At 38.2% G+C, this 12493-nt stretch overlaps 1 protein-coding gene across 3 annotated transcripts in view; it reads left to right on the top strand.

Annotated features, from left to right (window-relative positions):
- Positions 1 to 12493, top strand: part of LOC117434435 (GTPase HRas) — a 40609-nt gene that overhangs the window by 1181 nt on the left and 26935 nt on the right. The window lies entirely within an intron of this gene.

The following is a 12493-nucleotide window of genomic DNA, read 5'->3' as shown; positions in this document are numbered from 1 at the left end:
TCATGATTAAGAAGAAACCTCATTAACTATTTTTATTGACAGTTTTACCACTTCTTAAATATAAAATATAGCTGATTTTAGACAGCAGTAATCCATTCATCAGACTTTGTGTTGCCTCAATATATGATTATGAGCTGGACAGACGTTTTGCTTATTTCAGTCCAGTAGTATTATGAAGTGTGATTTCAGTAACACAACAGTACACCACTGGTAATGAAAATGTGCCCAGAGAGGTTAATGGTACAGGTGATTCAAGAATGGTAAATTGTATTTTATTGTTTAACATTATCAATTTAGAATGACCACATTCTTACCATTAAAATACAATTACTACACTCACTGTGGCCTAACATTGGCTAATGTTTACAAGGACTTAAGTTCTGGCACACAGAGAATGCAACGTTCTTTTTCTAAAATTTGATGTCACCAAACTATACTTTTCAAGATTTTGGAACTGCACGTTCCAAGCGTGTAAGGGATCGTACGTATTTCACCAGACATATTGTTTTAACTTGAAAATGTATATTACAGTGAAGCTATTGATACCGATGATCGCAAGGTAACAATAAAACACATTAATAGAACGTAGTTCAGAAAATAAACTTCAAAGGACTTAGTAGTGGCTAGCCATTGGCACTTTTGCACAGCACAGTAACAGATCTCCTTCGTGGTGCAATGCATATTAATGGGAACATTTAACAAATAATTACATTTAACCATCCTCGGAGATAAGGGGGGAAAGAGAGATGGCGAGAAGAGCACTCTGGTTACACTTGCTGTAAACGCTGATGCCACGATTTCTGTAATAGCGTCCTTAGTCGTTGTAAGCACTCTTTTTTTAATGCAATGCGCGTTTAATTGATTTGTTTTCACTGCGTCATCTTAGGAAAACAGAACCAAGGTCTAGAACCGGGTAATTATGATATACAGACCGGTCCATTATTTTCTTACGAAAACCCAGATTACAACCTCGACCCAAAACATGTTTTATTTTTAAACTAACCTTCTTAGTTACTCCTGTTCCCAATATGTTCAGCAAGGCCAATACAAATCATTTTTTTCTTCAGCCCTGATTGAATAAAAACCTTGTCATACTATTGCTTAATTCTTTGTCTTAACGTCTAATGTTTATATTTTTGGTTTGTAATAAAACTACCCCTTCTTCTGTGTCTAAACTTAAGGCATATAACTAAAGCTCCTTTTACAATGGCACTCCTACCCGGGTCCAGACCCTGGTCCCAGTGACCCACCTCAGGATTTGCCAGTAGTATAAAATTGTATTGAAATACAATTGTAAGTAATACAAAGTATTAACATGATGCTATTGTAGCAGTCCGATCAGTGAAAGAAAATCACTTTCAGACAGGCAATGCTTATTCTTGCGTCTCCCGGATATACAGTAACTTGATTATGCCTTTTCCAATCATACAAACAGGAATATGAACTGATATTCTTGGAAGTCTGAAGTCACGCACTGACTACATGCTTGTACCACAACCTTCTCCCCATAATTCCTCCACCATCCCTGCAAGCACTGCGGCACATAACATCACTCTCTTAAAGCTACAGCAGCTCAATTATAAATCATTAGAAAATGATTCAGTATCATCAGCCAATCAGCTTCCAGCTATAGCGGGCATTAATACACGGTAGATACCAGCTGGAACGTCACCGCATCAGTGTGAATCAAATTTCAAATCAATCCGCCCAAGTACTGGCTTTTTCATTTTAACTTGCAGTATTTTTAAACAAAGACACAATTATCCACCAAAACCAGCCAGTCAATACTTTGCATCCATGAAAGCAACCAATCGTGTAGCTGCAACTGCCGAGTCAGCCAACCACAGCCTGTCAGCTCGACTGGAGCTCAGACACAGTATCTTCAACAACAACAACAAACCGAGACCAGGGCCGGGTTAACACATAGGCAAACTAGGCAGCTGCCTAGGGCCCAAAACAATTGATTTATTTATTTTTAAACAGATACATAATTGTGTGCAAAGAACTTCACTCCCTGACATTTCAACCAAGGCAGTGTATGTCACTTGTGTTCACACAAAATCAGAGTGGCTGACCCGGAACTACTCTCGCTCACTTTTGCGCGGTGACACAAGTAAATTCCAAGTCAGTCAGTTTGATTTTGCTTGAATACAGCAAATGATGTCTATATTTTTTGTGTTGCTTTGCGACTTTCGCAATTAGCTCAAATGACATCTACTGTATACCTACACCTTATGTGATGGCAGTGAAAAGTATCAAAACAATGATGCCAGTTACCAATAATGTGCTGAAATGAGAATACACCTTCTTTAACCAAGTAGCCAAAGCACAGCGAGCTCGGGAGACATCGTCCAGCTTGCAATGCTTTTACCACAGATTGTTATTGGAAATGTGCTGGATAGCCTAGATGGAATTTATACAGTAATGAGAGACTGACTTGACGGATCTTAGACAGAATCTGGCAGCTGATGAAAAATAAATAAATACATAGATAATATGTATGTGATGGCTAATATATTATAATGTGATGACACACTGATAGAATTATTTTCCTTCCGTCTCGTCAGCCAGCTGGTCGGGGTAACTTTTTTCTTCAAACCCGATTTCCACACCACGTCAGTGCGAAAGTGCACACCATGAGTGCACCCCTTACATAAGAAATACATTTTTCCTTTTTGTTTTGTACTTGTCCTTTTTATTTTTGCTACTTCTAGTTATACAGTGCTACACTTAATAAAACATTGATTACAACACCTCGTTTTTTATACACTTATCGTCAGTTTTGTAATACCAGTAAAAAGTTGTCTGAATAAACACACCTACAACAAAAGTACAGATGTGGGAAAAGCTTGCAAATAGGAATGTACAATATGTGCTTGTTTCTTCTTCTAGTTTTAAAATGTTAACCTCAAGGTTTTTTCCATTGTCTCCCCTTACATCGCATGATGTGCACATGTTAAGGCACACTGCTGCGCTGAAGGGGTGCACTATCTCAGGGGATGCACTTTCACATGCTACACCGGGTCGGTGAACACAGGGGTGATTTCTGTATATGTCATTCATAAGGTTGAAGTAAGGAAAAATGGATAGATTCGCCCCACTTCGGGTTTTTTTTTTTTTTTTTTTTTGCTTTATAGTACTGTGCTTCTAAAACTACATTGATAACAAACTTGAACCACAGTTCTCTCAAATCTCATCATGATTTCTTCCACCATCCTTTTAAACACTTCTCTGTTTCTTGCTGTCAAGCTGTTTTACGACTTTAAAATCCTTAATAAAAGTGATGTCTCCTCATCAGACCAAAAGTCGCTGCTTAGCCATTTTTATAGCTGTTTTGGCTGCCACTGTACTACCATTGAGTGTTTTTTATAGTTCAGGATAATTGCTGTATTGAGCTTCAGTGCAGCCTGTGTACTGGCAGGTTACACGAGCCTCTGACCTGCTATGCTAGGGCCAGACTCTGATCTTTTATTCGATCGCAAAGGTTAAAAATGGAAAAGTGAAATGTTTAGTGAAGCACTGCCATTACGTATTCTGACCCCTGTCAGTGAGATGAAGTTAAAAGCTTTGCAAGCACAAATGCAGACGAACCTGGCTCTTGCACAGTGATGAAGACACTCCCTTGTTATGTGCATGGGCTCCGGTTTACACCCAGTCTCCGTTCAGGTCACACATATATTCTTGTGCTGTTACAGGTAGTAGCAGGAGCTCACAGAGTACGCTTTATGGGGATGTAAAGAGACACACAAAATGCTACAGAAGCCACTGCAGCGTTTGCAAGAAAGGCATTACTTTATCTTTGTTGTATCCTGTGTTATCCGCATTGCAGCAATGTATTTTTTTTATTCACACATCACTTGTAAATCAGCCAGGGAATTTGTTTTTCACCTTTCACTTGGGAACATTTGCCAAGAGAGAGATTTTTTTCTTCTTAACATTGCAGTGTGTCCAGATCATGTTCCCTCCCTGAACAACGCTGCAGCTCTGATTTGAAATGAGTGGCATATAAAAATATCAATACAGAATTCTGTATAAAAATATAATGCCACAATACGGACAACACAGGATGCAGCAAAGGTAATGTGTTTCTTGTAAACACTGCTAGGGGTTCTGGAACACTAAGTTAATGACTAAGGATAGATTTATTTTCCTGTTGGAATTTAAACAGATTTTAGCTAGATCTTTTTCAAAGTACTTGGCCTAAAAGTAACAAGAACCATGTTCTCCATGCTGGGTTACTGGTAGTGCTACCCTCTACTGCATTGCTTACCTGCAACAAGAGGTGGCAGCTCCAGGGATTTACCAGGCCCAGCCCTCCCACAAGGGCCCTGTTTCATGTTAATTAACCATGCAACTGATCGGGCAGTCACAACAAATATTCAAATCTCCTGCAGGCAATCAAGGACTCTAAAACCATAGATATTTTTAAGAAACGACTAAAAACACATTTTTACCTGTTGACATTCCATCAGAGTTAGGTTTTTATGTAATTTGGAATGATGTATCGCTTTGTATTATACTAAAAATATGTATTGTCTGTGTACCTGCTGTGTTTTTACAAAATTAGTATGTTATGGTATTTCAATACCATTCTCCAGGTGAGGGAGAACATGATATACAGCTGCACGGAGCCTTTGCTTGGGGTTGGCACATGATTGTTGGCACATGACGGGGCTTAACACTAGAACGACCGCGTTTATAGGCATACCTAGAACAACCATGACTGGTCAATTTGACCGGCTTATTAAATACAACATAAACATTATAATGAAAGGACAAACATAGTTTTATTCAGGAATGTCATATAAAGCATTTATACAACCGAAACATTGTAAATAAACAGACATTTGAACAGAAATATGTTTATATACAGACATATTACATAATGCACTGCCTCAAAAAACTGTAAAAAATAAAAATAAATGTGTGTATATACAGGTATATCATATATATACACAACTGTACAAATGAAGCGATGCAAATAAGTCTAATTTTTTTTTTTTTTTAATAAATGGGTTTATATTGCCTAGATAACAAAGCGCATATACGCAACCAAAGCTATGCATTTATACACACATACTATAATCGAAATTACATGAATAAATAAACATTTGAACAGAATGGGCTTCATTTACAATCGTTTACAAAGTCTAAGTGCTGGCACAAATCACACAGAATCTGCGCTTTTCAGAATATGCAGAGCACTTACCACAGACTGTCTGCGCATTTGGCACAGCTATCAACAGTAACCCAGGCTTCTGGCACCAAGTGTTCCACAGGCACATACTAGTGCAATGAAAGCTTCTAATTCCTCCAAGTGCATTGACCACCGTTCTGCTTCAGAGCCAGATTGTCTTTGCTGCCACAGAATCGATGTTTGGTAAAATGTGCAGTAATTCCAAACATTGCTTTGCTGTCCTGCATCTCAGAGAGCCATTTGCAATGTGTATTGGTGTAACAATGAATTTCTTAGAAAAACATGTGACTTACAGTAACTAGATTGCAGACAGACAGCCTGGCGCAGTGAGCTGTCAAGGCTGATTGATGGGCCATTAGGAGGCTCATTGAAACAATAGAAATGTCAACAAACTGCTTACTTGAGGAATGCAGACTGATATAATCAAACTTCAATACACGTCTCCAAGTCCCGACTGATAAATACAAATAATAATATGTTTTATATGTATCGGTCAATTTGACCGCTCCTGGTCAGAATAGTTATGACAGAATTTTATCTCGCAAATTTTTGCAGCTCATGGATTCTTTCTTTGTCAGGGTAATTAGTACATATATTTAGGAAAAGTCAGGAAAGCCAAGCTCTGTATCTTAAACGCACGCACCGCAATTTAAATTTTAATTAATTTAATTCCAAAAACGGTCAAAATGACCACCTTGGTCATTCTAGTGTTAAAGAGTCAGTAATGGTGTTGCTACAACTGTTTAAATAACACACCTGTAATTTCTGTTTTCCTTGTTAACATCCTGACAACTTTTTACACCTATAACTTTAAAATCTGTTTCACTGCTCTTTTCAAGATGTTGTGCACTGGGGTTTGAGATCTATCCTCTAACTCACTGCAGGAAAAGCGGTTTAAAAAAAAAAAAAAAAAGTGCTCCGGCTTTTCTGTTCCATACCACATCATGGATTGTTATTGCTGTGTTACTTGTTTGACAATGTGCGCAATAATTATTACACTATCTGCACTAGAGCGGGAATTTGAAAATAACTTGAAACAGACTTTAAAGTTATAAGTGTAAAAAGTTGTCAGGATGTTAACAATGAAAAGAAAAATTACAGGTACGTTATTTAAAAAAGGTGAGACTTTTTTTCCATGGAAACTGTCCCAATGTAGCCAAATGTCAGCAGATATCAAGACTAGCTCACATTTAAGACCACTTGGTCCCCTTTCAATTGAACACAGAGGAAAGCAACCAATAGCAGCAGACTCACTCACAGTAAATTCAGACTTGCAGCTACAGTAGACAGTTTACGAAGCAGGGACAATCACCTGAAAAGATTTACTTTCGACAGCTGCTCTTTCACAGAAAAACACCTGCCTCTCATCTTCTCAGTTGGCTTATTCTTGTTTTGTACTGTGCAGTACACCCTTTTAGTAAAAATCAGCATTATTGAGTGTTTAATAGTTATGGACAATATCTCTCTCAACACAGTAAAATTATTGTGATAATGAACCCTATTCAGAAAACATTACGTTTTAAAGAATTGTTTTTTTAAGGACTGTTTTTTGAAGAGCGTTTACAAAGGTTTCCTAAATTTAAACATGCTTTGAAAAATAAGACTAGACTTCTAACCCTCAAACAGTTGAAAAGGGTTACATAAACTGCAAATTGATCAAAAAAGGATTTGAAGAAACAGAAGCCTTAACAAAACCTTCCTTAAAATAGTCCTTCAAGTTTTTTGAGTGTGGCCCGTCACTGACTTTTTGGGTGCATGCGTGGTACTGCAGGGGCAGCTCGGACGCTAGGTGGGAGACGGGTCACCAGCCAGGTAGGCTCAGCCGGGGACGGGCTGATACAGAATCCCAGGGTGGGGGCGAGTCTCGGCGAACGCCTGAACTTCTAAAAAGGGAACTGCGCTACATACCACTGTTCTGTGTCTAACGGGGGCGAACCACGTAGAGCGAGAGAAAGAATCAGCTGGGACCAGCTACGTCTACAACTTCGCTAGGAGATCTCGGGAAGCGTGAACTAGCCAATACAGTAAGAATGCTGTCTTCTACACGTCAGTGTTAAAAGTCACTGTGTGTTAACCAGGACAACTGAAACATGTACGATTTTAGAATCCCGCCACAGTATAAACAAGGGTGTGTAGCACTGTGGGCTCCTGGAGCAGAACCCTCCTTTCAGTGGAGGTAGCCAGCATTTATTTTGATTAGCTGTGTTTTGACTGATTTTATTCAGACTGTTTTGCATCTTTTATTTCTTTGTGTATGTGCATCCCTTTAAATAGAAAAACGGTTCAATCTTTTTACTGATTCATTTAGTATTTAAATGAATACACAGCACTTGAGCATACAGGTATGCCAGAAATTAGGTTAAAAATGGAAATACGTTTGGTAGAACATATTCTTTCAAAATGAAAACTGTATTGGTGGTAAACTGTAATGAGCTTCATTATCAACAATCTGAAATTATTTTATTGGCTGCAACCACTTGCGGGAAGACAAATAAAACAGGTTACAATTCTACTTTTTTGTCCTCTACTTTGTATTCTATAGTACTTTAGCCAGCAATCTTTTGTATTTTCTTGTGCTCCTGTATCCCAGATCAGTCCATCAGAAATGAGTTCTCTTCAGGTCCCATTAATATTGATCTTTTACCCATGTGCACTCTCTGATGGTTAGGACCAGGGAATTGAAACCCCTCCGTATACTACTTGTAATGTTGCCGTAGCATTTGGAAGGTGGAGTCACTAAACAATTATCAACAAGATTCTGACTTCTGCCATGGGTATTAAAATAATTGTAGCTTACAACATAGTTCTGCACATCTTTTCAAAGAAACACATGTTGTAGAAAACATGCATTTTCATTTTAAAACATACCACCTGGTACTACACTAGGTTAAAGAAATCTGTTTACAAGCCATACTTTTAGACTATCATGCACTTCCTGGAGAGCGAAATTGTCTCCGCCATTCACTGGCTTCTTTTCTGTCAATAACCATGACTGTCTTTCAACCAATAACAAGCTTTGACCCAGAAGACACTGCTGAAGTGAAACAACCCAGGAACTGCAAGTGCTAACAGATAACCAGGGAATATAAACTGAGAGCTTCCTTTTAATCTAAAGTAGTACCAAATACCATGTTTTAAAATAAAAATGCAAGTGTTATTCTGATTCTTTCAAAACTGCACATTTAAGACCTATGTAGCTAATGGAAGTGCACATTGGCTAACATTTATAGCATTGTTTTGTTAGCTACAATTACCTTAAAGAGCTATGTGGTGTAGTGAAACATACTATGAGATTATAACTTCACTTCCAGATGTATTTAGGGCACCTATTGTCACAACAAAGAGTTCTGGATTTCAAAAAGGACATTAAGAGAGAGTTCAGAGAAATGAATACATTATGAAGGTAGGTTGAGGTAATATATTTACTGTAGGAAATAGCAGGTTTAGGGGAGACCGTATAGCAGTTTTACAAATGAAACCCCAGTACCTATTTCAATATCAACACAGAGACCAGGACACATTTTGGCATGACATGGATTTAAGACAGAGGGTCAGCAACACACTTTCACCCAGAGTGGCGGGTTGAGTTATGGAATAGCTTGCCATGTTGTTGCTGCTGATTCAGATCCTTCAAGAACCGTCTGGATTTAGATTTTCTCAGTTAAGTTCCATTACCGTGTTGTCCAGTGAAAATGGACCCTGGCCATAACAATGATACAGCTTTGTTTTTGTTCATCAGTTTCTAGTTCTAAATTTGAACACAAAAAGCCATGTTTGTCACAGCAAAGCACCGCAGTAACCTGAATTAACCAGTCTCCACGGTAATTGTTATGTCAGTCATGTGATACTTGCAGCTGAGGGTGGAATTAAGATGGCTTCTCACATTGAGGGTTGTCTCAGCTGAGAGCAGCATTATTGATTGGTAATGTTCTGGTTTCTGAATTGAAGAAAGCACTTTAGCTTGGGGCGTTCATATTTCTGCTGAGTGAAGTGCAGAGCTGTTATTGGGGCAGCTACATGGCTAATAAATTGCTCACACAGATGTGCTACTAAGATGTTGCAATGTTTAGTTCAAGACCATGTGTTGTGACAGGGTAGAGGGAGGGTGTATGCAGAGCAGAGGCTTTGCACATGGGTGCACGTGTGTGGTGATGAAAATTGTGTTTAATTCTTTGAATGGAAAAGTGTGGAATGTGGCCAGGTGGAATTGATTGTCAATTGCCCCTGGCCACACCCTATAAGGCAGACAAGGAAATGTTTGTTTTGCCACTTTCAGGACCTTTTCCACTGTCTTCTGGTGTAAATGACAATTCCCCAGGCCACAGCTGAATTCAAAACAGGACATTGTTTTATATATTTTTTGTCTTTATATTTATTTTCAAATCTCCCCCAAGGAGTGCTTAAATAAACTTTTACAAGTTCTTAAATGTCAACCGGACTAAGCCGTTTCCCAATGACCAAAAACCCAACACTTATACAAATAAATGTTAAACACAGCACCTTTTCTGCAGGTCTGACCACACAGGTCTCTCTACAGACAGACAACTGACACAGAGACATTGATTTGCTTTTATACACCTGCCTGCTTGAATACAGGCAGGTGTCCCTCGTTACATTTTAGAGCCAGGTGATTCCCATTCTGGCTCCCTCCAGCCCTGAGGCATTCTGGGGGATTTAGTCGTGAACCTCAAGGACTACACTTTTACTCCACCTACACTGCCACTGTATTGCAAAGGCATCAGAACTATCTTGTGAGATAAGCCACAGCTAGATTTTTTTTTTAGATAAAAATAGGTAAGAATATGAAAAAAAAGGTTTGGAACAAGAAAAGGCCATTCAGTCTATCAAGGCTCGTCCCTTATTAGCACGCCATTCTCCCCTACTTGGGGGATCAAATTTAAAAGCACAGAATCTCGTCTTTTTTATGTTCCCAGTGTTTTGGATCCTACTACTTCACCTGGTAGGCTATTCCATGCATTTATAACTGTGTAAAAAACTCAGCTTCCATTTATGCCCTGTTCTGCTCGCTGCGCTAACTTTGAAATAGTGTCTTGGGTTAACTTTATCTATCCAATATAAACATCAGCATGGCAAATAATTGTTTTTATTACCGTGTTCAAAATGAAACCGTAATATATGTTTTTTTCAATAATAAGAACAAGATGTTTAAATTGTGAATTGTTGTTTCTGAGAAGACTACAGCACTTTCAAAAAACCAAAAAAATAAACGGAGGGTTCAAAGGACACAGGCAGGCACCTCTGCAGTGTCCAAGAAAAAGGGAACAGAAAAATCAGAAAGGCTAGAAAACAGATAAACTTCTCGTTTATCTACAGTTTGCAGGAAATAAGAAAGATGTCCAACTGTCGTCTGAATTATTTTGTTAAGCAATGTTTAGTTTTGGAGAAAGTACATATTTATTTTCAACAGACTACTTGGGAGACTGCATTGTGTGAAAAAAAAAGTTTCAAGAAATAAAATGTAAGTACAGTGCTCCCCTTGATAAGGCAGCCCTTTATACCGTGGAACAGGTTATAAAACGGTACGGTCATGGCTCCCATTTGCCCCATAATGCCATTACCGAACACAAACAGCACAGTCTCTTAACTGTGGCTCCCGACTACAGCGTTATGAAGGGGAGCACTGTACTCATCATTTTTAAAGGTGGAAGCCCACTTTTTGTTTAAAAAATAAATTAGCAAGAGCTGTATGTATATGAAGATCACAACCATGAGTTTACAGTAACATAGACCTGTGTTCAGAATTTCAACAGCCAATTTAGCAGGTAGAAAGCAGTTGTGTTCAAACAGTTTTATAATTACTTATAATGTTGTCATTTTTGTGCATGTATGTTTGTGTGTTAAGTGTGAAGGCACTTCACTTTCAACAGTGAAGACGTACAGTGAAGAAAGACTGCTTTAAGACAGTGTGGCAGACACCACTCGAAACGGTAGACTAACCAAATCTATGTATACTAAATATTCATAACATATTCCAAAAATCAGATATTTGTATTCATTAGAAATGACAAAAATACCTTGCACTTATTTACCGCCTCACCAGAAGTTGCACGACAGTTTAAAATATGGCAAATGAAAAGGAGCTCTGTGTGATATGTCAGATTTAATTTATAAAACAAACAAAAAAAAAACACAGGATCGAGCCTCTATTTAAAGGTTTTGGACAGCAAAAAGTAAAAAAAAACAGATTATGTGTGCACACGCATAGTGATCTTCTCTATGGAAAGCCATCTGGATCAAAAAAGCGTTGTGCTGCTTTAGAGCAAGTCATTTACAACGCCATTTCCATGTTTGTTTTATTTGAAGTGTTTAAAGTTAACTTTCAGTTTTCGTTTGCTTGTTCAGCTGCAAAAAGGCACAAGTAAACCTCATGTTATTGCTTTATGAAAACGTGCCTATCGCCACTGTTTACTGTAAAGAAACGGTAATGGCAAGGAATGAAGAAAAGTAAATAAAATGCGGTTTCAACTTCATGTACTATTTATTTCGGGAATAAACAAAACAACATTTCACTTGAACTGCTATTTGGCATCCTTTGTTTTGCAGTATATTACCTCCTTTCCAAGTAGTTTGTTTCGCCCAGACTGTATGACTGCTTCACACGGAAAATCTCCCCCGGAGTTCAGATCTTCTTCACCCAAAATATTGTTTGCACAAAAAGTACTCCATGTAATTTAGACCGAAGCTTTATTGCCGAATGTATAGATTATGTGGGTTTTTAGTGTTACAGTGGTATCAAATTAATATTAATTTCTGCTGGGTTTAGCTAACCATGCAGGCCCCGGCCTTGGATTGAGCACAATAACAAACAAACAAACAAACAAACACAGCAACACAGCTGCATAAACTTGCAGTGCTAAAGATAGCCCTTCTTTTAGGTTCTAGCTTTTTGCATATGCATGTTCCTGGTCTTTTTGCAAACTGTACACAACAATAATATTAGACAATATTACTTTACAGAATACAGAGATCACATGAAACAGTAGCCCTTTACTATAGCACATGAAGCAATTCAGGGGTGTTAGTAACCAACGGCACCTCCCATGTAATTTCTGAGAGATCGGCGCTGCACACACCTATCAAGTTAAAATAATTGTAGCTAAAAAAACACATCTATAAACTGTACCCTTTTGCACTTTTATTAGCCTCATAGGTCTTAAAAGTGCAGTTTTTAAAGAAACCGATTATTTTTAACACATGACATCTGGTACTATGCTAGGTTAAAGAAGTTCTAAGTTTGCTTGCATTCTGCTCAGGAAGTCTTTCACAGCTTTACTG

Source organism: Acipenser ruthenus, chromosome 28, assembly GCF_902713425.1.
Source record: "Acipenser ruthenus chromosome 28, fAciRut3.2 maternal haplotype, whole genome shotgun sequence".
NCBI classification, from domain to species: Eukaryota; Metazoa; Chordata; class Actinopteri; order Acipenseriformes; family Acipenseridae; genus Acipenser; species Acipenser ruthenus.
This window is presented reverse-complemented; position numbering and strand designations above follow the sequence as displayed.